Here is a 24,681-nt window from a genome sequence, read left to right as displayed (position 1 = left end):
CAACTGGGCCACATAAAAACAGCTGTAGTTTTTTTTCTTGAACTAGGAATAACCTTAATTTCATAAGAAATCTCCAATTTCTGTTCTCAGGCCACTGCAGCTTTACTTCTTTTATTTTCAACTTTACTCTTTAAGCTCAGCTCTCCAACTCAAAATTATGCTCAATCATTACCTTCCTGATGTCCTCAAAGATATCTCATGTGTTCCTAGATTCCCAGTTATCACATGATGTCTCCCATTTCATAATCTCTTGCCGCAGCCCCCTCGGGTTATTTACTGCCTGGGAAGCTACATGAGATCAGCAGCCCTGCTCTGAGGCCCATGATTTGGGCCACCTCTCTCCAGCCATGCCCCTTACCCCCTTTGGGTTCCACATGTTTGCCAGACACCACTACCTCTAGAGGGCACCACTATCATTGCCTAACGCCATCGACCTCACCAGGCACTCCGCCCCTGCTGAGCACCGTCCCTGCTGGTTAGCATCACTACCACCATCACCCCTAGGGTCTACACTGCGCGCTGTTGCCTGTGGCTCGTGCCACTGAGATGCCAAAGTAACTGGGTGCTCTGGAGTCAGGCGTACCCTACAGCCCGCTGTGCTTTCATTGCCCTGAGTCACATGGGTATGAATGCAAAACTGCTTATGCCCTGGTTTTTCAAGAGATTTGATTGAATGGCTTATTCTATTTAAACCCAGAGCCCCCCTCTTTCCAGGATGCATTTGCATTCATTGAGAGCTAGGCTCAGGTCAAAACTAAGGGAAATAAAATACGGGCATACCTTATTTTATTGCACTTCACTTTACTGTGCTTCGCGGATACTGCATTTTTTACAAATTGAAGGGGTGTGGCAACCCTGTGTTGAGCAAGTCTGTCAGCACCATTTTTTTAATTGAAGTATAGTTGACACACACTATTACACTAATTTCAGGCATACATCATAGTGACCCCACAAGTCTGTACGTTACCACGCTCACCACAAGCGTAAGCTACCATCTATCACATCAGCACCATTTTTCCAACACTGCTCGCTTTGTGTCTTTGTGTCCCATTTAGTAATCTTCATAAGATTTTGAACATTTTCATTATTATTATATTGGAATTGCTGCAATCTCATGATAAAGCTTTCATGAATGAGGAGTTGCTTCTTACAGATGAGCAAAGAAAGTGGTTTCTTGAGATGGAATACACTCCTGGTGAAGATTATTGAAATGACAACAAAGGATTTAGATTTTTACATAAACCTAGTTGATAAATCAGTGTCAGGGTTTAGAGGATTGATTCCAATTTTGAAAGAAGCTCTGCTGTGGGTAAAACGTTATCAAACAGCATCACATGCTACAGAGAAATCGTTCATCAAAAGAGTTAATCACAGCAAACTTTATTGTCATCTTATTTTAAGAAATTGCCACAGCCATCCCAGCTCTCAGCAACCACCACCCTAATCGGTCAGCAGCCATCAACACAGAGACAGACCCTCCACCAGCAAAAAGACACCGAAAGCTCAGACGATGGTTAGCATTTTTCAGCCGTAAAGTATATACTAATTAAGGTATATACATTGTTTTAAAAGACATATGCTATTGCACACTTAATAGACTACAGCATAGGGTAAATAGAACTTTTATATGCACTGGGAAACCAAAAAAATTATTTGACTTCCTTTAGTCTGGAATATCTGCTTTATTATAGTGGTCTGGAACCAAACCCCATAGTACGCCTGTGTCCCACCGCTCCACCGGCTACGTAATTGAGCTAATCATGTCTGCTTAGCTTCCTGTTCCCGTAGAATGAGTCTTTCCCCAAAATCCTTGGCTCCTCCTAAAGGACCCACCCCACTCATCCCTCAGTATATGTCCAATTTTTTTCAGTGGTGCATAAAACTAAGTTTAAACTGAACCCACAGAACAGAGATGAGAATTTACTCACAAATAGCAGTTACATTTGTTTCTGTAGGTTTGTTAATGTCAGTATTGAAGAATAAAAACCAAACCATCACAGATCATTTGTTACTGCCTCATAGAATTTATTTTACTTAATTGGACTTCAGCCTTTACCCATTACCTATCCACCCAGGGGTGTTGTAGGAACCAGCAAAAAGAAATGTGGTATTGCAAGGACGCTGTAAGGGTACCACTTGCTGCTTCATATAGCGTCTCCTATGTTTTTTCTGAAATTATTTTACGTTATGAATTTTATTACTAATCATATTTTCCTTCTTCCTTTGGTTGCCCAGTTTAGAGTCAAATCTGCAACCACTTGGTAGTGGCTGAATTGTGTCCCTCAGAAACATAGGTTCATGTCTCAACATCTGGTGCCTGTGGACGGGGCGTTATTTGGAAATAGGGTCTTTACAGATGTAGTTAAGTTAAAATGAAGTCGTACTGGATTTGGGTGGGCCTTAGGTCCAATGACTGGTATCCTCGTAAGAAAATAGGACGCACGGAGATTCAGAGGAGACACACAGGGAAGAAGGTCATGTGAAGATGTAGGCACAGATTGATAGAATGCTGCTCCAGACCAAGGAATGCCAAGGATTTCAGGGAGCCATTAGAAGCTAGGAAGAAGAAGAAGAAGTCTTCCCTAAAGCCTTCTTAAGGAGCATGTGCCTGCTGGCACCTCGATTTCAGACTTTTAGCCTCCAGAATTTTGAGAAAAGAAAGTTCTGTTGTTCAAAGCTACCCAGTTTGTGGTAATTTGCTTTGACAGCCCTAGGAAACTACATAACTCTGACAACTGCATAGAACCATCTGGTCAGTATTGCTCTAACCTAATTTAACTCCTTATATTTCTCTTGTCCCAGTTTTCTCAGTTACTTATTTGTATCTTCTATAGAGCTGCCTCTTACTTTTCCCTCTCTCTTCTACTCCATTCCCCTTTTATCCTCCCCCTTTTTCTCTAACTTTGCTTCTGCCCTTTTGTTTTCTTCTCTTCCTTTTTTCTAATACTTTTCTCAATGGGCCTATCCTATTTTTCCATTCTCATTAAATCTATTTTCTGGTTTTCTTGACTATGGTTCCTCTTCTTTAGAGAAGGAATATACCTGCCCACACTGTTGAACTCAGGTGTGGCCACATGACCTGCTTTGGTCCATGAAATGTGGTCGGAAGTGATGTGTATCACACTCGGGCAGAAGCTTTAAAACTAAGCATAGTTGGCCATATTTCTTTTCCTTCAGCCAACGGAACTGGTTGGCCAGCCTGGATCCCAGAGTGAAGACAATGTATAGCATAATTACAGTAGACCTACAGGAAACATGTAGCATGAATGAAAAATAAACCTTTGTTGTAAGTCCCTGATGTTTGGGGGATGCTTGTTATTACAGCTTAACCTGTCCTGATAGGTACAGTTTTTTTGAAGATTTTATTTTTAAGTAATCTCTCCACCCAACGTAAGGCTCGAACTCACAACCCCAAGACGAAGAGTCACTTACTTCACTGACTGAGCCAGCCAGGCACCCCCGACATATTTTATGTTCATTTCTTCCCCTTCTTCCTTATCTTCAATGGGAAAACCTTCCAGAGTTCCCTTTTACCTAATGAATAAAAGCCAAACTACTTAGACTGACACATAAAATTCATCTCATCTTAACTAGTCTTTCTCCTTTTATTTATTTATTTTTTTGCTTTGAAGGTTGTTACTAGAAAAATAGCAGTTAATCACATTAGCCACATTATATTTAGCAAAATATTATGCATATTTTGCCACTCTCTTACTTATTGTTTCTGTCAGTCAAGCCTCTGCTTAAGACCAACTAGAGAGTATGACTAAGCCACCGAAGAGCCAGCCTGGGAAACGATGGCTAGAGTAAAGTCCTCTGAGAACGCATGGTCAGAAATTGACCCAGTGGGGTGATGACCGAAACAGAGCTGAGAGATCTGAAATGGTTCAGGGCCAGAATATGATGGTAGTGCTGGGAAGTGGGGGAGATTGCACGAGTAGAAGTCAGTAACTAAGCCAGAACTGAGAAAGGAGTGTGGGTACCAGTAATAAGACCCATAGGGAATTAAATATCAAGGTATGAAAGATAATGGGGTGTTATGGACTGAATTGTATCCCCCCAAAAGTCCACATTTTGAAGCCCTAATACCTAATGTGACTGAATTTGGAAATAGAGCCTTTGAAGAGGTAATTCGAGTTAAACGAGGTCCTAAGGGTGGGGCTGTCATCCAATTTGACTGGTGTTCCTTTAAGAAAAGGAAGAGACACCAGGAATGTGTGAGCATAGAGAAATGTCCGTGTGAGGACATGGGGAGAAGATCATCATCTACGAGCCAAAGAGAGAAGCCTCAGGACAAACCAACCCCGCTAGAACCTTGTCTTGGCCTTTTGGCCTCCAGAACTGTGAGAAAACCAATTTCTGTTAGGTAAGTAAGCCACCCGTTCTGTGGCCGTTTGTTATGGTAGCCCTAGCAAAGAAATACATGGTATAGCAGGAGGAAGGTCCCGCAGGCCAAGTCCTGGACAAGATAATTATCGAAACTCTGCTTTCCCCACAGCTTTCCTTCATCCATACCCACTTCCCACCTGGAGCCCTCCACTACCCCGAGGGAATCATGCCCCTTCTGAAAATGAGCGTATGTCCTGTGTCTTAGACTCCTGCCAGGCAGGAACTATGATATTTCTCTCGTATCACCCGGAGATTTGTGCTATGTATAACAGAACGCTTATTCAGTGCTTGAGGATTGATTGATGTGTTCTCCGTGTTTACCTAAATCAGACGTTCTTAACTTCATGGAACCCCTGAGTGAGGGGGTGATTCAAAGATGGACTTTAGGAGCTTGCCCGTAACTTTTGTCAGATTCTCAAAAGGAACCCTAGCCCTCAAGGGTTAAAAAAATACTTCAACTTTGATATTGGCTTTTGTTAGACCCTTTTGACCAATGCTGATGTTATGTGGGTCAGTTCATCTGCAGTAATGTAATAAGCACTTGATTTGTCAAAGTTCTCCAGTCACATTTAAACACTGGGTAAGTTTCTAAATCTGATCTCTGGCTCCATCTGTTAGGTGGGTATTATAGGTTTATTGTCCTCAGCTTCATGAGCTGTAAACTATTTTAGAAATGACAGCCTTAGAAACAATAAGAGTTTGGCTATCTGCCCATGAACATTCCCAAAATAAAGCCATACTTAAAAGACGTAGACTCGAGGGTTTTTTATTTTAAAAAAATAATTATCAGTTATCTAGTTATAAGAAATACAGTGGATCTTTTTAATCATGTTATAGATTAATAAGATCTAGAGAAAACATCTAATATAACAGAATCAAAATTCTCAAGCTTTGCCACCTACAAATGAACTCTGTAGCTACATAATTACATTTAAGAGATAAATCACATATCTTCACTTAAAATATAAATCCAGTTTGCTTTAACCAAATTATTTCTATGTTAATGTAGATTTCTATAAGAAATTTCACTTTGATCATTTCATAAAAACATAAATTATCAATTTTAGTATTAGAAAGAATATTTTTATTGGTCAAGTTTTTTTTCCATAGTCCTCCAGCTACAACTTTCTTTACATTCTCATTGGATTAATGTAATTACGTGAAATCAATCCCATCAAGCTATCTCAAATAAATGGGGAATGTGGTTAAAATAAGAAGCCAATATTTCAGGTCCCAGAGAAAATTCCCACAGCCAAACCAGGGAAAATCTTCAGAAATGCTTGTCTTCCGTACCCCACAATAGTACCACCATACCCACAGCCCTCAGGAGCTGTCAGGAAAATGGCGCCTGTGTCTTCTGCACTTCTCAGACCCAGATGTGCACAAAGGCAGAGGAGAAGCGAAGTCAAACACAGCCTACTCCTTTGATCCTGCCTCTGAGGAGACGGCTCACACCCTAGACCTTGGCTAAGGAAAAACATCCTATTGTCTGAGGCAAAAGGACATCACGTCATTTCATCCTGTGCCTGGAAAGGCCATTCAGAACAAGTAATCCTGATTGTAGAGACATGAGACAGTTCCCAGCTGCATCGTGACTTGTTTTCGGTTCCTAGGCAAATTGCCCAGTTTCCTCTGCTTCCAAATTTCCCCAACTGCAAAATAAAGATAATTATTGTTACCTTTCTCTTGCGGTGTTCTGACGAATAGGGCAAATGTTTCTAAAGTGGTTGGAGACAATTGCCTGAGGACATACTTGCCTAGAACTATGGGTGGGGTTTTTGTTTATTTTTGTTGTTGTTATTTTGCTGTTGGCCTGACTTTGGCATAAGTGTAGAAGATCCAAATTAAATTTATAACCATTCTTCTGATGTCAGGAGGGCATTTATAGTCAACAAAGCGCTGTGCCAGGCAGAAGGAGCACATTCCTACCCTCAAGGAACTCACAGCTCAAAAGGCGGTATGATATATAGCCTAGATGTCGGGTAACACGATCATAGCAGTTGGCTAAGGTAGCTGGGTTGGAATCCTACTCTATAACTCACGAGCTGGAGACCCTGGAAGAATCACTCAGCTTTATTAAACCTTGGTTTCCTCCTGCCAACCACAGTGGCTACCACTGAGTGTCCACTGGGTGGTGGGAGGTGTTCTGTGCACTTACATTTACCTGAAACTCGGAACAACTGCCTGAGATAGAGATTATTATCATCCCCATATTTGTATCCCCATCTTATAGATAAGGATACTGAAGCTTAGAGAGGTTACATAATTTGTCCCAGGCCATACAGTTAGGAAGTGGTGAAGCCAGGACACAAACCCAAGCTGTGTGGCCTCAGAGCATGCAGACCTTACCGCTTATATAACACTACCCCCAAATGGGAGCACAGTTCTACTCGCCTCATACAGACTTGTGAGGATCAACTGAAATCATGCATAAAAAACAGCACAGTGTCTGGCACATAGTAAATGTACAAAAAAGGTAGAAGTAGCAGTAGAACAGATTAGACATATATATAAATAACCCGAATGCCAAGTCAAAAATAAATGTGTAACACCAGTCGATTTCATGAGAAAACGTCTTCTCGTAGACCAGTCATGACACGGGATTTTAGTAAGGAGTTGTGATGGGAGAGTAACAGTCCGTGAACTGCAACATTTCTGAATCGGAACCCAAGTGATCTATAATATGAATGAGTGATGCTTCGTATGTACAGACATTTCTGAAGGTCATTTAAAGAAAGTTGAAAGTATCTGAGGTACCCCGCTTCTATTAAAACCAAGACTATATTTATGAGAACAGTTTCCAATTAAGCAATGTAAAAATACATCTGCTGCAATTATTCTTCTCCCCTTCCTTAGCCCCCACCCCCCAATTTCCTTTAAGAAGGAACAACAGCATAGTTTCTTTTCAAAGTCTTAAAATAAAAATCCCCAAAAAAGGGATCTTGCTTGCTTCTAGAGTTGTTTGAAAAAGGAAAAAAAATGCATAAAGAGCCACGTGCTTCTGTTCTGGCCAAGTTATTAGCCTCTGAGAACAAGAGCTAGAGGAGAGGACTGTTAACCCCATCGTCTCGGGCAGAATGAGCTCATTCCCTGTTGGCTTGCACTGCCTGGAAAGCTCCTCGCACCCTCAGAGGGGCCAGCCTGCCGGAGAACTGCAGGAATCTGCAACAAAAACGATGACAGCCTGAAATACACCCCGGTGCCAACCTCCACATTTGTCTGTCACCTCAGACCCTGACTAGCTGACAGAGCAGCAGAATTTCAACTCCAACAGACCCGAATGTGTTTCTGGGCAGAGAAGCAGAGCTAACGAGGGAAGAGATTTTTGAAAGAGTATTGGCTGTTTATCAAACTTTTATTTCCTGGCTGTGTGCAAAGAAGGGATTCAACTCCAATTTTTTATCAAGGCTCTGGGTCCAGTGACATCCCTGAAGGTAAATTTTAATAAGTTTACTGTATCATCTAATTGCATGTGTTATACTAATTCGCACGATCTGATGAAGATGTCTAATATTTTTTCCTAGTACAAAGCCATTTATTTACCCAAAAAAAATCTTTTGTGTGATTTACAAAAAACCTACTTAATAGGAAAGTTTAACTCTTGTATTCATGTTTCCTTTTCTTCTCCAGGATTAAATAGTAAGTAGTAATAAATGATGGTTTTTCATGTAAACCAAGAACACAAACGTAGAACTGTTGTTGAACAGGTTAGCATTCAGATCTTGGTGAAGTCTGTATCCAGAAATGGGTTTTGTAGAAATATTTTACTAAATATATGAAATCATAAGGGATGTAGTTTTTAAAAAATTTTCAAATCAAAGCATTTTCCATGTTTAAAATACCTGAAATCACTTCATCACCACCGTTGTCCTAGTGTGTACCTACTAGCAATGTAGAAATGGAACATTTTGCTTTTCCAAAAGGTAGGAAGATTCCTATACTACTATAATCTTTGATTATTTTTTAGTTATTATGACTGTTATTCCTCTCCTAACTCCCTTTTATACTTTTATGACTAAGTGTCTCTTGTCTCCTTCTACCGTTTTTGAAAATGCACACGCAAAATTTCTCTAATTCCTAATAATGTCTTATTTGGGGAGGGAGAAGGGAGGGAGGGGAGTCAAAGAGCTAAGGAGGTCATAATAGCCCCTCTAATGTAAGGTACTATCATTTCTGGCTCTACTAAAATAAAACAGTATTGCAAGTCATGCTCCCACTCCTCCTAGGTATTAGAGGTCCCCCTGCAGGAGAAAACCATGCTTTCAGCTGCGGATTGGTGCTGTTGATACTCTAACCTTAAGAGGTAGTGCGGAAAGAGTATCTCGCTTGCACAGCCTTTAATCTGCAAAGAGGTTAAGTATGTCACCTTGGCATTGTATCTCAGCTTTCCTCTGGCCCATGGCCTAAGTGCACTGAATAGAAATGTTCAGTCAATCCAACTCAACAGAAATCTTTTTCTTAAATTCTCCCCTTTCTCTTGGATACCAGCTTTTTTTCAGTTCAGAGCTTATTCACCTAAACTTGGATATTGTTAACTATGACTATTTAAAAAAAAAAAAAAAGACACCCCTCTTAGGAAAGATTTAAGTTTATATTTCTGTTCATTCAACAAGATCTAGCAAAAAAGAGCAGTCTAGTTCATCCACTTATCATCCAGTCAACTAATGCTACTTCCCCCATTTTTGAAAAGAATGTGTACATGTTATTAATGACTCTTGTCCTTTTTTTCTTCTATGGAACTTCTGTACAACCATTCAGCAATTACTGAGGCTCCCTTTTCAGGTCTTTTGGGATTCAATCCCCAATCTTTCTCATGTGTAGCTCTACTTACCAACTATGTAAAAAAACAGCGATGACAGAAATGAAATGAACGGAGATGTTTCTAGCCAACGCCCGAACATTATTCATTCATTTCCTCTTGACAGCTTGTCATTTTTATCCCATTAATTTGTAACCATACACAAGCACTGCTATTTAAGTTTAGCACCATGTCCAGAACATGTTAGGGATCTTTTTCCACCAAGAAGAACAAAAACAACTGCTGTTGAAAGACTTCAGGTGCCCTTTTCCTTCACATAACCTTCTGGAACAACCTTCAGTGAAGGAGAAAGGAGCCCCATAAATCCAGGAGCACTTCCCTAGTAGGCCTGGCAGTCCAAGAGATGCCCAGCTCAGCTGGGGTCTGGTTCATACAGGCCCCCAGGGCATCTTCCACCAGAGGCTCAGCTTGCAGTGCTAATACCAGCTGGAGCTAGCCTGGCTTTTGTCTTGGGCATCAAAAGATGGACAGAACTCTGGGGAACAGAGTGTGTGGTCTTGACTGATTGTAGGGAGATGGTGTTATGAAGTGGTAAGATCAGGGGCTCTGGAAACATACAGACCTGGTTTATATCTGGGCTTTACTAGGCTCTGTGACATTGGGCAAATGACTCTTGGAGCCTCAGTCCTCTCATTTGTGGAAATGAGGATCATAAAATTAGTTGCCACCTCAAAGATCTGTGGTGATACTAAGTCAAGAAAACAGCTATGCCTGGTGCATATGAAGTAATCAATTGATCATAGCTAATATGAAAACACTACCTATATGTCCCAACTAGAACTCTGTAAGAAGGAAATTTACTGTAGATTTTCCCTCAAGGTCTCTTGGTTTACCCCCTCAATTAAGCAAGTAGTGGTAATAATACCCACAAATATGGTTATTGTAGGAATTAAATGAGATGTTTTTTTGAATACCCTCTGCCCCTGGCAGAAGGGCAAGCCATGAGAAAGTGTCTGGTTATGCACTCGAAATGATTTTTCAGCTAACAGAATTGGGGATCAAGAAGGAAATATTCTTTGAATTGTCTTTTTTTTTTTTTTTTTTACCCAAAGAAATGGAAAAATAAATCTGACTCTACTGTACTCCCCTGTGGGAGGGGGGCTCCACAGGAAGTATTTATTACCATGAGTCTTTTACTCCTTCATCAATTAGCTGCTTCTTAATGGCCAAGTCAAATGAAACCAAAGGGAGTTTTCTGTTTTAGATTGCCATTAAAAGAGAGAGACGAAGTGCTGCTTTGCAGTCAATTCTGTTTTATTGGCCTAGTTGGACAGGGGAGAAGGCCCCCAACATTTCTCCTTTCTTATCTTTTCTAAAGGCAAGAATAGGGGTTTTGACTTGCTCTGGGGGTATTTTTTTTTTTTTTTTTTCCTTTCTAACTGAAATTCAAACGAAAGGGTTTGGGTTTTGGTTTTTGTTTTTGTAAACCTCTCCCCTACGCTCCTCTCCTCGCATTGAAATGTCAGCTGCTTTTTCTGGCTACATGTAGCAGGAGCAGCCTGTCGCCATAGCAATGAAAGGGTATAGAGAGACTCGAGTTTCATGACCCACTCTGTGAAATAACTCTTAGTCTGCTCTAAAATCCTTCTTTAGAAAAGAAGTCTCCAGCCCTGGCTTGTTTCCTTCCTATTATGCAACCAACTTATGTACACCAATTGCAGTAGCTAAATGTTTCCTTTAGAGATTCAATGAATAGGTGCTAAGAAACTGAACAAGAAAGCTACTGAAACAGTGACCAGTTTCCTCTGGAGTGCAGGGGAAAAACAACTGGGAAGGCAAAGAAAAAAAGATGGAAATAACCTCCTATTATAGCACATACTGCACAGCCTGGAATAAATCCATTTTCTGAGTTCCCACTGGCTCCTCCCATCTTCACGGTGCACCACAGTAGAGTGGTTATCCAGGGGGATCCTGGGGCTCACGTCCTGGCACCCTGTAGTCTTTTATCTTATCCACTCCTTGCCTCTGTCTTCTCATCTGTAAAACAGAGATAATAATAGTCGTAAATCTGTCGTGGGAATTGAATGAGATAGTGTGTGTAAGGCTCTTATTCCAATGTCTGACCAGTGGTCAAGGCTAACTATTAGGCTTGCCAGGCCTCAATTTCCCCTATATGTTAAATGAGGATAACGGCTAATTCATAAGATTGTTGTAGGATTAACTGAAATAATGAGTGAAAGTGCTCCGTAAGTAGTAGTTCTTTTAATACTTTTCATCTTTATGTCTAACTCTGATGGGAATAGCTTTTTTTAAACTTGGAATTTCCCAATGAGTAAACTGTAATGAATACAGGCCTCAGACTTATCATCGTATAAATGTGAACCACTGAATTTCTGAAGAGGAAAAATAAAAGAAATAAGGGTTTTTACATTTATAAAGGACAAAGAAAATTCTCATCTTGATTAGCAATAGAGTAAAAGGTTTTAAAACATCTTATCTTTCATTAAGATGCTTTCTATTAAAATTTCTGTTGTAGTTTCTCCAGTGTTGTCCCTGCCATGCAATTATGTAAGTAAGTGATCTTACATCTCAGACAACTCATGTATTCAGTGTTCTGTACCATGAGAAATGCAGAGATGCTGCAGAACTGAATATAGAGGGGGGGCTGTGCTCTGGTGGCTCTTACTGTGTAGTTAGGGAGACTTTCATTGAACAAATCATCACATTAATAAAAAGTGCTTATGCCCAAACACAAGGTGACCTCGAATACAAAGCCATCTTTATTTTTCTAATGAAAAGATCCTCAGCCAAAATCTTTGGCCAACCTAAATGCACAAATGGATAGTATAGGGTAATGTATACCTAGGATGCCTAAGATCTACTCACTGAATCCACTCGGTAATTTTCTAATACAGACTAGTGCATCATCAGTCCTCTGCGTCGTTTATAATACACTTCGTAAAAATCTGCCGATGCTGCAAATTGGATCCCCAAGCGTAAATTCTCTTTCTGTGCTAATGATCTCTATGTATTAATTACTTTATTGCTTTTCCCAGCCCTCTTTCAAGTGATGTAGGAAAGATGTTAGGATTTGAAGCCAACAGCCAAGAAAAAATTCTTGAGACATCTTCAATGCAAAAAGGCAGTTTTATTAAAGCACAGGGACAGGGCCCTTGGGCAGAAAGAGCTGCAGTGGGGTGATGAGAAGTGGCTCTTTATATACTTTCAGGTTGGGAGGGGAGTAGGGATAGCAAAAGCCTCCAACGTAGTTTGAAAATATGGTTTCCAGGACCTTGAGGGGGCCAGCTATTGTTAGGAAAAGGTCATTTATTACTATTTAGTAAAAACAAAGTCTCAGTCATGAGACCCTTCAGATGTGTATTAGTGGCTCATATGCTTGGGGGACAATTGCCAACATGTATCTTGGTAGGTAGAGATAAAGGAAGTTTCCAAAGGAATTTTTATATTTTAAAGCAGACTTACAGGATCCTGGGGGTGGGGCTAAGATTACCTTTTGCCTTTAGCAAAGTATTAACCTCGAGGCAGCTGAGGTTAATATTCCTAGAGGAATGTCAGTCTGCCTGTTTCAAGGACTTGTCAATGAGCTGTAAGTAGTAAGGAAATTGAATTTCTCTTTTGCCTTTGTTTCCCACATCAGAAGGACTTACTCGAAACCACTTGAATCTATAAAGTGTGGTTTTCTAAAACTGCAGTTCCAACACTTGTAATAATGAAATCATACCTCAAGAATAATTACCACATCTGCTTGAAATATCTTTATCTCCTTTTTTATTGTCAAGATGACCGCCTTAAGCATGACAAAAATAAGGATTGCTTGAGATCATTTCAGGCTGTTTTCCTGAAATGGTACTTTGTTGTTCAAAATGAAGTCATTGAGACAGTGGTCTTTAATGTGAGAGATCTCGGAAGCACTAGAATATAAGGCAAGTCTTCATAGCATAATTCTGGGGGGTGAATTCACAGTATATTTGATATATAAGTGTATATAATTATAGGCTAAAATAAGTGTTAAGAGGACAAAGCACCTTTGTTCTAAGGAAGTGTATAAGGAGCCTGACCCCTGCCGAAGGTCAGTGATGGCTTTCCCTATCTGAAGCTAAACAGATGTTACTCTCTGGGGTGTGTGTGTGTGTGTGTGTGTGTGTGGTGATGGTTGGGGTGAGTGGGAGCTGGCAAAAGAATTCTGAGTGTGACACCTTGTGCAAAGACCCTGTAGCAAGTGGGATCATTGAGGAATAGAGAGAAGGCCAGCTCCTGTGAGAGCAAAGAGCAGGGCAACGGGAGATGCAAATCCTAAGCAACTGTCCCCCCAGTGCCCTCTTGCCTGAACACAAGTGTTTTTATCCTCTGCTTGATTCATGTTTAATGTGTACCTTTACCCCTTTACCGGCTCTGTCAAATTCTGGTTAGACTCAGTGCCCCAGATGGTATTAACCATTTTATCCCTCACTCGGCCCCACATGCCGGTAGGTTGGTTTAGGAGGAATGACAGCCAGCTGAAGGTCAGAGCTCCAGAAAATCTGTATCATCCACAGGGCTGGGACACCTTGATACAGATGGTGACTCAGCAGAGAGCTCAAACAGAAGAGCATCTTTTTTTAACCCTGCAGATAACTGTACTGTCAAGCTACAGAGCTCTCCCGAGAGACTCATTTAGACCTTCAAAGCCCTGAAACATCTGTGTTAACTCTGAATCAGGTAACCCTATGCGTGCGTCAGCCGAAGTGACCGAAGGGTGACTGACGCGTGACTGAAGGGTTTCCTCTCTAATAACAAAGACTTTGGCTATCTTGTAAGGACAGAGTGAAGAAAAGTGGTCTGAGTTTGATTATGAAATACCTATGACAATCATTTTGTTTACTACATGTCCCTGAAAGGAAATTTTTCCATAGTTATAATAATTACTAAAAATCGCAGCCTGCGGTCTCCCTCTGACATAAAAGAATTCAGCGGAAGATCCACCTGGCCTTATTTAGAGGCATGGGTGTACATGGTCCAACAGTAAGAAGAAAAATAAGAGAGAGAAAACAGTCAAAGCAAACCTCCCTTTTGTTCTAGGGTATGTGGTATGTCTTTCTCAGTTTGTTGGACTTTAGACAAGGTAAAATGAGCAGATCGGTAGTCATAATCTGCCTTGAAAACTAAAAATGTTAAAGGAAGGTTTGTTTAGTTTCCTTGGCCTAGAAGGAAGGGGAAGGACTTGTAAGTTTGGCTGAGGCTGCCTGTGAAGGAGCCAACATCTAGGGGAGAGGGAGCCCCTCAGCGCCTGGGGAACTCCAGGCAACAGGAGGGAAATTTCACTTCACACAATAACTGCCAGCGCTAAAATTTCCAAGGAGTTACTTAAAATGGCCAATAGAAGAGAGAGAAAATAGACTCCAAGCCTGTTCCTCCCGTTAGAGGAATGGATACGTAAGTATCCATTCCTAGTGCAGTGTTCAGACCCCTTGTTAATGCTTAAGAGAAAAGAAAAGAGAAGGGAGATAAAAAGACAGAAGAGGTATATAGTGACACAAGGAGTGCCCACTGGAGAAAGATGGTTAGAACAGGTAGATTTACGCGGCAAGAGAACATGCAGAACTTCAGAAATACAATTTATCTTTCTAAGTTTAAATTTAAATTAGTGCTTCAAACGAATCAATTGAACGAATGACCTACAAAACTATAGAAACTGAAAAGAAATCAAATACAGAAGTCTACTTTGACCCAATCTTACTCTAATTTAAACTTCTAGAAAATATCCTAGAAACTGAAATACAACCAATTACAAATAAGATCTCAAAATGAATCAGAGTACCCAAAATACATTCTGGTAGTTTGCATAAGTTCACTCCTAAATCTAGATGGAGAATGACGTTCTAGGGAGTGCCAGACTTTAGGCTCCCTTCCCTTCTCTAAGAGATAGAAATTTCTGGACATCAGGAGTTGGACCAAGAGGCAGAGGGTTCCATTCAGAAATATCCCCTACCAAAGCAGCGTCCAAGCCATATTTAGCTATCACTGCTTTCCACCCTCCATCTAAAGGACCAGGCACTGGTCTAGAGGCCAGAGCTGACAGAGCTCCATCGGTCAGGGGTGGCTGACCCAAGCATGGCCTATTTTGCCTGTGCCTTTCAGTTCAAACCCTTTGGGCTCAGCTGGGCTACCTTCCCAGCGAGAGGAAAGGATATCCAGGCCCTTATCCTTGTTTTTCCAGAGACAGAGCTTGTAGACCTGCTGAGAAATCTAATTACAACCTCCTTTCATGCTAAAATCCAATTACAACCTCTCCCAGGGTGAAAGCCAATCCCTTTGATACAAAAGGAAGCCAAACAAAGAGGCTTCAAGCAGGGGGTGTGCCTGTGTTCTGCCTTCTCTTAGGCAACTATACAGAAAGGTTGCAGTGACCTTCTCTTGAGTAGGAACGGTGGTCATAATCTATTACGACTCCCATCCTCATAAGAAGGAAAAATATTTTTGTATCTGATGCTGAAGTATGTATATTTTAGTGCCATGAAACTATCAAAAATAGTCATTGTCCAAGAAGAATTAACAGCAGGTTCCCTTATGCAGTATTATTCATCCAAAATACAGCTTTGTTTCAACGTGGCTGACTACACTACTCTTGATAAGGCAAATTTCCACATGTTCTGGGACTAACTACCCAAAAACATTGGTTTTAGAACAGAGGTTTACAATTTTTAGTCAGACTGAGCTAATGAGTTGAATTTCCTTTGGCGTAGGAAAGAACTGCAAAATGGAGGGGGAAAGAACAAACTAATTTACTTTCTAAGGTTCCAGATTAATCCTGGTGTCATAACATTCTAGAGATTGCATGAAAAGCAAGATGGGAGACTACTTTAAAGTGAAAAAAAAGCCATATTCCAACACAAAATACTCCCAGAGATACTTGCCCATATTTCTTTCTAAAACTCTTCAATTCACCCTTCAGATCTTATATCAGCAAAATCACCTTTATTGAGGGCTAATCACATTTGAATACCTTGCAGCTTTGGATTCTCTCCAAAGATAAGGACTGCTATGTTCCATTTAAAAAGAAAAATGTGCCCCAGCTAAGGCAATACAGAGGAGGAAGAACTTTTTCCTCTACCCTCTTGTATTCAGTATTTGGGACCTGCAAATTAAACTGACAGAAGACAAGTTAATGGGAGGAAAAGGTTTATCGTATGCACCCAGGAGCTGTCTCCTTAAACAGTTAAAGTTTAAGGCTTATGTAACAAACTTAGTATGGGAAAGGAATGAGTGGGGGAAGAAACAGCTTTGATGGAAAGGACAAAAGATTTCTTTAGGAAAGACAAATGGGTTTTTAGAACAAACTGGAGATAAGCGAATTTGTGAAAATGTTTAATTATACAAGTATAAATGGTCTTTCTTCTTCAGAGCCATAAAACTCTCCTGGAGAGGAATTTATGGTAGTTTTACTCTTGGCGTCTCTCCCCCAGGGGTAGAAGTTACCCTGAAGAGGGAATTAATGGCATGTCTCATTTCTCGGAAGGTTCTGCTTGTAGTCAGATAAGGGAAGCTTCAAGAAGGATTCCTTCTGCATCTGTCGAATCTCAGATGCCCTCAGCTTAAAATAATCTTCGTACCAACTCAAGGGTTCCAAATGGGTCCCCACAGCAACTATTAGACAGACTTGAAACAGGGCAGCACAGGGGAGTAGGAGGCAGCTTCATTTGCAGAGGATCTGAAAATACTCAAACCCGTCAATCCTAAATTTTGAGTCAAGTATTGTTTGGTCAAGGTTTCAGCAAGGAAATGATAGATTCAGGCAGAAAAATTGAATTTGGGGATTTGAGAGAATGTATTAAGGGATTATTTATCAAGGTGCGGGCAGGGTGTAGAGAAGCCACAGGGGGTTCTGAGGACAGGCTAATAAGAACTAGGTTTGTACATGCCAGGGGAGGGAGCATTTTCTAAACTCAGAAAATGCTGCATAGAGAGGGTCACTAAGGGGAGCTATGACCTTCACGAGAGGGGCATAGTCACAGAGAGGGAGCTGAGAAAATGTATACACTGATTTTGCACTCCTCCTTCCCTCAAATTTCTGCTGCAGCGCACCGCACTGGCTGAACCCAACAGAAGCCATCAGGCGAGAGAAGCTGAAGGTGTCACTCACACAGGCTCCGGGAAAGCTCCGGTTGGAGGAGGCTTGGAGAGTGGGTGTGGTGTGGGTCTGGAAGGGCAGATGGAAGGTTTCTAGATATTCAGTTGGGGGGAAATCTTTTCCCAGGGTGGGAGAGGTAGACTTAACAGCTGTAGACCAGCTGTGTCCTCTCCTTGCTTGAATGAATCTTCTGGAGCTTCCCCTTGGAAGGCATAAATATGCCCAGGTTTTTGACCCTATTTTCAAAGAACTTCTCAAACCTCAGCCATAAAATTCATTAGGGTTATTTTATGTGCTTCTTTCAGAGAAGGGAGGTAATGTGTAACATCACACCATTGGGAAAAGCCATTGTTCTCCCTGCTTAAAGTGTAGGCCCTCACCAAGGCACATGAGAGGCTTCAACCATGTGCTGAATCCTGGAGGGATTTCTGCTTGGAGTGAGTCCTTTCATTAGTGGTCCTCACAAGAACTACTCATCAAAGCCCACCATTGTTCCCCAGCAGATCCCAACACCATGAGAATGAGGCTACTTGGAACGGTTCTTAGGTATGATTTGCTGTTTTTCTTAATCCTGGAAGAGAACTACCCCAGTGAATAGTTCTTGGTACATTCACAGAGCTGAAAGCACTTGAAATTCCTCTCCCAACTAGCAGAGCTTAACAACCGATTTACTCTATTAACAAAAGAGAAACAATTTCCATTGAATCCAAAGAGGTTTTCTATTGTGCTGGTCAAGTTTAACTAATAAGGGAAATTCAAATAAGAATAGTCAGAGCAGAAAGCTAAGAACCTGACATTCAGGGGAAAGAAATTTCAGGGAAGTAGCTAATGCAATGAATGGGGGGGGGGCAGCGGAAAAGAGCTAAAGGCAGAGCAAGAATAGGAGGAATGTATCTGATCTGATTGTATCTGGGCTAGGCTTCAAAAGGTGAATTGTCATGCCATTAACAACATGAAGTAAATCATTCAGGTATTATTAAGTCCTGCAACATGACAAATGCCACAGGCCTTCAGGGGAGCCATACTCAGGAGAAGATTCAGAATTTGTGAACCAAAAGTTTACATATGGGACCTTCTTTTTTTACACAGAAAAATCAAAATTAGGTACAGGGCTTTGTAAGGAGCCTGTTCAAGTGAGGAGCCCTAAAGCTTAAGCTTCTTAGATTCGTAGTACCACCTCTGGCTATATTCAAATGTTACCCCAAAGAATATTCAAAAAGATGGGGGGGGGGAGGAAAAAATAAATATAAATATGAGAAAACCCTGCATGCATAGAAAAAGAGGAAATAAAAGGACAGATATCATAATGATGGGGTTTTGGAATATAGGTGAGGTTCAGTGGGGTAAGGTCCAGAGCCAACAACCAAGAAAGAATTCTGGAGACGTCCTTGGTGCAAAATGGTGGTTTATTAAAGCACAGGGACAGGACCCATGGGCAGAAAGACCTGTAGCACCGGGTTGTGAGGGGTGCCTGACTATATACTCTGGGGTTGAGGGAGGTAGGAAAAGTGAGGCTTTCAAAAGAACTTTCATATGCTAAAGAGGACCTACAAGATACCAGAGGCCTTGCCATTGTCAAGTTAGGGTTGTTTTTCCTTCTAGCAAGTCATTAACATGAAGATATTTTTCACACTACACCACTTTCAAATAGCTCCAAAAGCAGAGTGTTTTTACTATACTTGATTTAACTTCAGTTACCTAATCATCTATATAATATGATAGGAACCGGTGGGGTCATAGCCTGAGATTTACAGAAGTCAGAAGAATTGACCTTGTCTATAGGTCAGTGAAAACCTGTAACTGGTTTTAAGACACCGTGTTTGCAGGGTGCCCAGTTGGCTCACTTGATGGAGCATGTGACTCTTGATCTCAGCGTTGTGAGTTAGAGCCCCATGTTGGGCGTAGAGATCACCTAAAAATGAAATCTTAAAAAAAAAAAAAAAAAAAAAGACACCATGTTTGCTCAGGTATTCATGCTCTCTTAGCCCATTAGAATCATTTTTAACACAGGCAGTGATGGAAACTTTCAGAAGGGCTGGCAAATGCCTGAGGGAAAGCACTGCCTTCATGGGTCAATCTTGTATAGAGTTGTGAAATGAGACCCAATGAGATTAGTGAGTGGCGAGTGGTACAATCAGATGAGGAACTCTGAGAGGATGATGAAGAGGTGTGGAAACATGGCTATCGCACAGTCTTGCCTAAGACAAGCCTGTGGGAGCCTCTAAATATAATTAAAGTAATCCTTTAATTACACAGTATAGAAGAAGGAGAATGTACTAATTTCTTCCAAGTTGGAGAGAGAGAGAAATCTTTGAGAACGTCCCAGAAAAACAATTCCTTTTGAATCTTGCATGTTCCTCATTCATGACTGGGCACAGTGGTACAGGACTCAGAAAGATCTTACTGGATGGATACTCTATGAAGTGGAGGTGAGGCGATAGGTAGGCATACATGGATGGTTCATGGGTGAAGTGCTTAGCACAGTACCTGGCAGATAGTAAAATCTCTAAAAATAGAAGTCATTATATTACCTATTATATATAACAGTTAATGATAAAAACCTACTTTTTCAATAAAACTATAGTTGGGTGAAGATAAGTCAAAATTCCAAAGTTTCTTATGAGCTAAACTCCGGGGTCCTAGAATATCACTTCTACCTCATTCATTTCACCAAGTAACAAAAGCCAGTCCAGATTTGAGTGGCAGAGAATTAGACCTCTCAATAGGAGGAGCAGCAAAGAATTTACAACCATCTTTACCATCCTGTAATGTTTACATGTGTTAAATAAGAAATGTTAGAAATTGGGGCGCCTGGGTGGCTCAATTGTTAAGCGTCTGCCTTCGGCTCAGGTCATGATCCCAGCATCCTGGGATCAAGCCCCGCATCGGGCTCCCTGCTCAGGAGGAGCCTGCTTCTCCCTCTCCAACTCCCCCTGCTTGTGTTTCCTCTCTCACTGTCTCTCGCTGTCAAATAAATAAATAAAATCTTAAAAAAAAAATAAGAAAAGAAATGTTAGAAATTGTCTCAAGACAGCTACCCATGCAAGTTAGAATAGAGTTGACATTCGTGGAAGTTTTGTTCTTAAAGGGGAGACCTGTTTCTGTCACGCCAAAAGTTTCATCTGGATGTTTGTTTTGATGCAACATGGGCTGGCCAGGAGAAGACCTTCAGGCATTTGAAATTTCAAATCCTAGGTTTCCCCTGAAAGGCCATTCCTATAAAATTACAGTCTAGCTGTCATCTTTTAAAATTTCAGATGAGGTTCTCCTGAAAGTTTGGTAACAAGACACTCTGTTTCTAACAGAAGGAAAAGGCTCTCCTCAAAGTTCCCCACCATCTCTCATCCCTAACCTCTCTAGAACCACGAAAAGAAAGGTGGTACAAAAGAAGGAAAAAAAGAACTTAAGAACTCAAAAAGGATGAATTAAAGTCTCTGTGGTATATAATTGTTGGACTTATTAAGCCATTTTTGCTTTTTGAATGTTTCAAAGAAATGATATCTTTCATTTCATTTTTACAGGTGAAATCACCAAATGACTATATAATCACATTTGAGTCTCAAAACAACCCTAGGAGATAAATAGGAGAGGTATTATAATTTTTCCTGTTTTGTAGATGAAGAAACCAGTGACTTGACAAAAAAGTCTCGTGGCTGGCAAAGGCAGCTCAGTTCTGGAACTCACATCTTCCAACTTGGTACCAAGTGTTCTTTCAGCTATGCCGATGCCTCTGAATAGACTCATACATTTGGGCAAAATAACATGATCTAATTTCACATCAACTTTCCATATTTAAGTCCTCAAGACTAATAACTTAGTATTCAAAAATTTGTCTCATTTCTGCATTTTTCACCAAGAGTTTTATTTGTTCTTTTTACAAAAAGAACGATCTGCATTTTGTAGAGTACACACACCAAATTTGAATGTCTCAAAATATATGACTTTTTACCAAGATTAAATGATATTCATCACGCTTAGCAAGGACATCATGGGTTTCATTTTCAAAGTACTTTGCAAGCATCAGCTAATGAAGCCTCCGTGTTATCTTCAGTAGGACAGATGTTTTCAAAATATCTCTCATTTCCCAGGAAAGTTCTCCAGTCTGTCTTATTTATACAGATTGGCGCATTTGTTCAGTTCTTAAAATAAGCTAAAGGCTGTGAAATTATTTTGATCGGCGTGTGGCAAATACAATTAGCTCAGTGAGGCAAAAATGCCCAGTGACTGGTCTGAAGGACAAAGTGGAACATAGCACGAGAACTCAAGCCCTTCTGCATTCTGAACACTAGATTGTTCCACAAGTTCTAGTCTTTAAAAGTATAACACAGTCATCTGCTTTACAAGTGAAAATTCAAGGTGATTTCCCACTTGGGTCATTCTAAATGACACAGTCATATTCTGTCTTTAAATTTTGTCTTTTATTTCAGGATGAAAATAAACACGAGACCTCTAAAAAATTGTTCCATTCTGGACACAGTAAATAATCAGGGGCCATACAGGAAATGCTGGGTTGACTCTCAAAAAGCCTGCACAATTGATCACCAGAGGTCATATGACAAACCCTATACTTATTTCATGTCTTAGTATGTCTTCCCACAGCTATGCCAAGATTCTCAGCATTATAGTAGCTCCTTCGGGCTAAGGCCAGTGTGAAAATACCTCTTACCTGGGACTAGAAAGACATTAATTCAGGAATATCCTTATCTCCTAAGTATGGATTAGATGCATGTAGAAAACTAGAATTTAAGTGTGTGGAATAGAGGACACATCTGTTTAAGTTTGTTTTTAAAGAGTGAACTAAATGTAGAAATGTTCCAGAACTAGGGCCCCTGGGCAGCTTAAGATCACTGAGGGGAGGAAGACATGGAAGGATGGAGGGGAAAAAGTAAAGGAACACTAAAGATTCATTTTCTTTATAACACACCTAATACAAGACATAAATGACTACAATAATAATATTGACGAGACGCATCAGGCAGATAGAAATAATCAATTGTGTGTGTACGTTACTTCAGAGTTCGCGAAGAGCTTCTCTACTTCAGTGGCTCCCCTTGACATTGCAAGGAATTGTTATTTGCATTCTATACATGAAGTTTGGAAAGATGAAGTAATTGGCTCAAAGTATTATTTAGTACTTGGCAGAGCCAGGGCCTGAAGCCAGAATCTCTGATTTCTAATCTGTAGCCTGTTCTGAAGTCATGGAAGAATTTTGGATTCTGAGTCCAAAGCACTGTATTCTAATCCTCGCTCACCTCTTAAGCCTTGCATATTTAGCCAAGTAATTTAGATTCTTCAGGCTTCCATTTCTTTACAGTCAAATGTTGTCTACCTCCTTTCCTCATTGGATCAAATGAGACCGTTTACAAGAAAGTATTTTATAACTGTGAAATGTTATATAAATGTAAAAAGGGGAATAGCTAAGTGCAACTTAATGAATTCCTGGGGCCTTGCCTCAACGTATCCTTATTGTTAAGCTTTCCTCCCTACTGCCTACAAGAGCAAAGAATCCCCCTCTTCTCTTCAAACTTAACCCTTCCACCTGTGCTTTAATTTTAGACTAGCAAATATTTATCAAGATTCTATCATCTCATTTCGTCTTCATCATCATTGTACAGATAACTAAGAGTCAAAAAAGCTAAATAGTGTATCCCAGATTATGCAAATTAAGTAGTATAGCCCAGAAGTCCTGAATCAGAGCCTTTGCAATATTGCCTTCACAATGCCTCAGGCAACTTCTCTGTGTTCCCCCTATTTCAGTTATCTATTAAATGCATAACAACCCACCCCAAAATTAAATGGCCTAAAACCAATCCCCTTATTTGCACACGATTCTGCCTTCTGAATGGGACTCACCTGGGTGGTTCCTCTGGTGATTTTTGTCTGGAGCCCCTCACGTGGCTCCAGCAAGCTGGGAGCTCAGCTGGGGCTGAACCATCCCAGATAGTCTTTCATCTTCCAAAGTTCTGTGTGGCCATTTATTCCACGGTCCAAACTAGTCTCTAGCCCACACTTTCTTACAACCCAGTGAGTGGCTTTCATAGGAAGACAGATCCCAATATGCAAGTGCTTACTAAGCTTCTGCTGGCATCATGCTTGATGATGTCCCATTAGCCAAAGCAACTCACAAGACCAAGGCCAAAGTCACAGAGCATGAAGCCCAAAAGCTATAGTTCACTAGGGTTATCGTTGTTTACCACGTCTCCTCTCTCTCTCCCCTTATCTTCTCACTCATTACTTAGCTTTCCCTTCAGCACAGAAAATACGTTAATGACCACATTTAAATACAAATAAAAATTTCCTGTGACCACACATTCCCCTTTAGCTACCATCTTACCTTCCTTTCCTAGTCAGCCATCTTAAGTGAGTGGTTTGCATTCATTATCTTCATTCTTCTACTCCCCAATCACTTCAGCCTGCCCTCCACCAACACTATTGCACCAAACCTACTCTCCGTCAACTCTCCAATAACCTCTGTATTTCCAAAGGCAGTGGATAATTCACTGGCCTTGTTTACTTTGACCTCTCTGTAACATTTAGCACTTTCTTTTCCTTAGGTGACTCTTCACTCTCATCCTTCGTATCTTTAGTTTTTCTCATCCTCTAATGGCACCTAATGGTCTTCACTCCCCAGGGTTGTAGCCCCTGCTCTCTGCTCTACTCACTGTATGGCTTCTCATGCTAATAGCATCCAAAACTGTATCTTTAGCCCCAAACTCTGTGCTTACCCCCTGACCTATTAATCCAAGTATGTCTCTACTCAAATGCAATGAATTTAAAATTTATTCATCATCTTTCTTCTAAAACTAAATCTTCCTGCTATAATCCCTTATCTTGGTGATGAATGCCACCATTTGCCCAGCTGCCCAAATTAGAAAAGTGATAACCCAAGACTCTTCCTTTTCTTCTTCCCACAGTATCCAGTTGGTCATTAAGTCTTATCTGTTCTGACTTTAAATAGTTCTCGAACTATCCAGTGGTAAATGTTTAACAATCAGCTTTGGGCAGGATGGGGTGGGGCTAGTGGGGTTGTTGGGTAGCATTATCTAATTTCAAATGCCTTTTATTCCGATTTCTGTTGCATTATACTAAATCACATTATACTAAATCATTGATTTACTTGACTTCCTCCTTTTTAACTCTCCGACAGGAACTATGTAGCCTTGTGCTTAGGTAGTGTCTAGTAAGTACTTAATAAATGCATAAAAGAGTGAAAGAGTGATACACACCCGGGCCAACTTAACACATGTTTCTTCTTGATCCATTCAGCTGCATTTGATTGAAGAAAACAAAGGGAATTATGTGAGATCCTATGATCAGGTTAAAGGGAAATTTTTTCTCAAATTTAATTAGCTATACATATTGCTGTAAAAACCTTAAAAGGAAATTAGTCATGAAACCTACAAAA

General features: G+C 40.6%; 1 protein-coding gene across 6 annotated transcripts in view; it reads left to right on the top strand.

Annotated features, from left to right (window-relative positions):
- The first annotated feature begins 4,224 nt into the window (after positions 1-4,224).
- SPARCL1 (SPARC like 1) overlaps positions 4,225-24,681 on the top strand; it is a 46,049-nt gene continuing 25,592 nt past the window's right edge. For 4 of the 6 annotated variants that reach the window (XM_026509759.4, XM_044388094.3, XM_026509758.4 and 1 more), the window contains exon 1: positions 4,225-7,823. The gene's annotated coding sequence lies outside the window, so the exon portion shown is untranslated. The remainder of the gene's footprint in view (positions 7,824-24,681) is intronic. The other 2 variants (XM_048211917.2, XM_057309908.1) reach the window with 1 other exon arrangement.

The sequence above is a fragment of the Ursus arctos genome, unplaced genomic scaffold (genome assembly GCF_023065955.2).
Source record: "Ursus arctos isolate Adak ecotype North America unplaced genomic scaffold, UrsArc2.0 scaffold_9, whole genome shotgun sequence".
Classification (NCBI taxonomy): Eukaryota; Metazoa; Chordata; class Mammalia; order Carnivora; family Ursidae; genus Ursus; species Ursus arctos.
Note: the sequence above shows the minus strand (reverse complement) of the source record. Positions and strands in the feature narration are given on the sequence as shown.